The sequence below is a fragment of the Apium graveolens genome, chromosome 6, assembly GCF_009905375.1.
Source record: "Apium graveolens cultivar Ventura chromosome 6, ASM990537v1, whole genome shotgun sequence".
In the NCBI taxonomy this organism is placed as follows: Eukaryota; Viridiplantae; Streptophyta; class Magnoliopsida; order Apiales; family Apiaceae; genus Apium; species Apium graveolens.
The window spans coordinates 49178501-49182830 of record NC_133652.1 but is presented as its reverse complement, the minus strand read 5'-3'; positions in this window follow the sequence as shown (position 1 = coordinate 49182830).

Below are 4330 nucleotides of genomic sequence, written 5' to 3'. Positions count from 1 at the left end.
ATGGGATCATCTGTTTATTGAAGACTACTAGGTCAGTATATAGCACAGTTATCCTCATATGATTGAATAGTTACTTAAACAGACATATCACTTATCAGAGTTTAGAAACATATATCAGACAACAATCAGTACTTGAACGCATATTTCAATTAATCACAGAATACACAAAGAGATTACATTCTGTAAATACTGATCATAAAGTCTAATGAAACAGAACAAAACTAGACAGATTTAGAAAAAGAACCTGAAACCATTCCAAGTTCATTTATCAATCTTGTAAAAGTGGCTTCACACAGTGGTTTTGTGAAGATATCTGCTAGTTGTTGATCTGTTGGAACAAAGTACAATTCCACTGTACCTTCATCCACATATTCCCTTATGAAGTGGTACCTGATGCTGATGTGTTTTTGTCATAGAGTGTTGAACTGGATTACCTGTCATAGCAATAGCACTTTGATTATCATAGTAAATAGGGATTTTGAAATAAGTTAACCCATAATCCAGTAACTGATTCTTCATCCAAAGAATCTGTGCACAACAGCTTCCTGCAGCAATATACTCTGCTTCTGCAGTTGATGTGGAAATTGACTTTTGTTTCTTGCTGAACCAAGAAACCAATCTGCCTCCAAGAAATTGGCAGCTTCCACTTGTGCTTTTCCTGTTAATTTTGCAACCTGCAAAATCTACATCTGAGTAACCTATTACTTTAAAATCTGATTCTCTAGGATACCACAATCCCAGATCAGCTGTTCCTTTAAGATACTTAAAGATTCTTTTCACAGATGTTAAGTGAGGTTCTCTTGGATCTGCTTGAAATCTTGCACAAAGACAGGTAGCATACATGATATCAGGTCTACTAGCAGTTAGATAGAGTAGAGAGCCAATCATACCTCTGTAATCAGTAATATCTACTGATTTACCAGTATCCTTATCCAGTTTTGTTACAGTGGCCATGGGAGTGGATGCACTTGAACAATCTTGCATTCCGAATTTCTTTAGCAAGTTTCTGGTGTACTTAGTTTGATAAATAAAAGTGCCTTCTTCATTCTGCTTGACTTGAAGGCCCAGAAAATAGCTAAGTTCCCCCATCATACTCATCTGATATCTTGACTGCATCAGTTTGGCAAACTTCTTGCAAAGTCTGTCATTTGTAGACCCAAAAATGATATCATCAACATAAATCTGGACGAGAAGTAAGTCCTTTCCATGGTTGAGGTAGAACAGTGTTTTGTCTATTGTTCCTCTGTTGAATCCACTTTCCAGAAAAAACTGAGCTAAAGTCTCATACCATGCTCTAGGAGCTTGCTTAAGTCCATAAAGTGCTTTATCAAGCCTGTAGACATAATCTGGATATTTGGAATCTACAAAGCCTGGAGGTTGTTCAACATATACTTCCTCCTCCAATTCTCCATTGAGAAAAGCACTTTTCACATCCATTTGAAAGACAGTTAACTTTTTGTGAGCAGCATAAGACAAAAATATCCTTATGGCTTCTAACCTAGCAACTGGTGCAAATGTTTCATCATAGTCAATTCCCTCATGTTGAGAATATCCTTTTGCAACCAGCCTTGCCTTATTCCTTGTAATTATGCCATCACTGTCAATTTTGTTTCTGAATACCCACTTTGTACCAACAACATATCTATTCTTTGGTCTTGGCACTAGGGTCCAGACTTTGTTTCTTTCAAACTCATTTAATTCTTCCTGCATTGCTTGCACCCAATCAGCATCTTGAAGAGCTTCTTCCACTTTCTTTGGCTCAGTCTGAGAGAGAAAAGAATTGTAAAGACATTCATTTGAAGTACCTGTTCTAGTTCTGACACCTGCATCAGGATTTCCATTTATAAAATCAGGTGTATGTGACTTTGTCCACTTCCTTGCAGATGGAAGGTTTTCTCTAGAACTGGATGCTCCCCCATGATCCATGCTGTCTTCATTTTCATTTTCTGATGTTCCCCCTGAAACTATGCTCTCTGAGTTGGATTCTTCAGAATTTAGATTTTCAGCACTATCAGAACTTGGCTTATCAGAACTTGACGAATCAGAACTTGAAGAGCCAGATGTATGTTCTGATGTTTCTTGAGATGTGGTAGGATCTTGAGTATGCTCCCCCTGCATTGGTGCATCTTCCTTTGACGTAGTCACCACAGTTTCAATAACATCAGAGTTTAATCCATCAGAGTTTACAGTATCAGGACTTAGACTGTCAGGATTTTCAGTATCAGAATTTGACTCTTCATTTTCAAATCTCAGCTGATCATGATCAATGAAATCTTCAAGACCAGTAATCTTCTTGTCATCAAAAGAGACATTGATAGATTCCATGACCACTTTTGTTCTCAAATTATAGACTCTGAAGGCTTTTGTGGAAAGTGGATATCCAACAAAGATTCATTCATCAGCTTTTAGATCAAACTTGGATAGTTGTTCAGGATGAGTCTTGAGAACAAAACACGTGCATCCAAATACATGAAAGTACTTCAGATTTGGCTTCTTTTTCTTCACCATCTCATATGGTGTTTTTTCATGCTTGTTAATAAGTGTTGCATTTTGAGTAAAACAAGCAGTTTGCACAGCTTCAGCCCAGAAATAAGTTGGAAGCTTTGCTTCTTCAAGCATTGTACATGCAGCTTCAATGAGAGTTCTATTCTTCCTTTCAACAACTCCATTTTGCTGTGGAGTTCCAGGAGCAGAAAATTCCTGCTTTATTCCATGGTTTTTGCAGAACTCTTCCATCATCAAATTCTTGAACTCAGTGCCATTATCATTTCTTAAGATTTTCACAGAATCTTTGAGCAATTTATCCAGATGTTTGACATGATCAATCAAGATAGATGCAGTTTCACTTTTTGTGTGCAAGAAATACACCCATGTGTATCTGGTGAACTCATCCACTATGACCAACGCATACTTCTTATTTGCAATAGACATGACATTCACTGGACCAAATAGATCAACATGTAATAGATGATAAGGCTCAAGAATTGATGATTCAGTCTTGCTCTTGAATGAAGATTTTCTTTGTTTGGCCTTCTGACATAAATCACAAAGACCATCAGGAGCAAATACTGACTTTGGCAATCCTCTCACAAGATCTTTCTTGACCAGTTCATTTATATTGTTGAAATTTAAATGAGAGAGTTTCTTGTGCCAATTCCAGCTTTCTTCAATTGATGCTCTACTCATCAGACAGATTGCAGAACCATCAGTACTTGTTGAAAGCTTAGCTTCATAAATGTTACCACGCCTGTATCCTTTCTGAATAACTTTGCCTTTAGATTTACTCACAATTTCACAGTGTTCTTCAAAGAAATCAACATGATAACCTCTGTCACAGATTTGACTTATACTCAGCAGATTGTGTTTAAGTCCTGAGACCAGAGCTACTTCTTTAATTATGATATTCCCAAGATTGATATTGTCATATCTCAATGTTTTTCCAATGTTGTCATCTCCATATGAAACACTTGGGCCATCTTTCTCCACAAAGTCTGATAGCAGGGCCTTATTTCCAGTCATATGTCCTGAACATCCACTGTCCAGAACTAGAATATTTTTCATGTTGCCCTGCAATCACAAAGACCACTAATTATTAGTTTTAAGGACCCGGACTTGCTTGGATCCTTTGGTCTTATTAAGTTTGTTAACATTTGCAGCGGATTTAGCATCAGAGTTTATGTTAACATTTTTCTTTTCAGAACTTACATTATCAGACTTTGAATCAGAATTTACACTAGAAAGAACAATGGAAACTTTCTTCAAAGAAGGTTTTATTTGATAATAATCATAGTACAAACTATGATATTCCTTACAAGTATAAATGGAATGCCATAAACTACCATAATGAAAACAAGGATTTTGTGGTTTGTATCTAACAGACTGACTCTTAACTCCTGATTTTGAAGGTAAGGAGTTAATATTCTTATTCTTCCTGCAAAAGGAAGCCAGATGATTAGAACTTCCACAGTTATGACATGTTTTCCTAGGAGCATCAGGAACAGGTTTATAATTATTGCTTTTATTCACACCTTCCTTTCCATTCCTATTTTTCCTAGGTGATTTTACCTTGTTTGCATTCTTAATATCTTTTAGCTTATGCTTAAGCTGCTTCTTTGTCATTAAGCCTATGTTTACTTCAGCTGTCTTTTCCTGTTTTAGTTTGTCAGAAGTTAATTCCTCTTTAACTTCTGATTTCTCATTTTCAGACTTTACAGTTACAAACTTAACAGGTTTTAACTTTAGCTTTTGCTTAACAACAGGCTTAATTTCTTCAGTTCCTTTATCATTCTTATCCTCTCCATAACCTAAGCCCTCTTTCCAGTTTCCACTA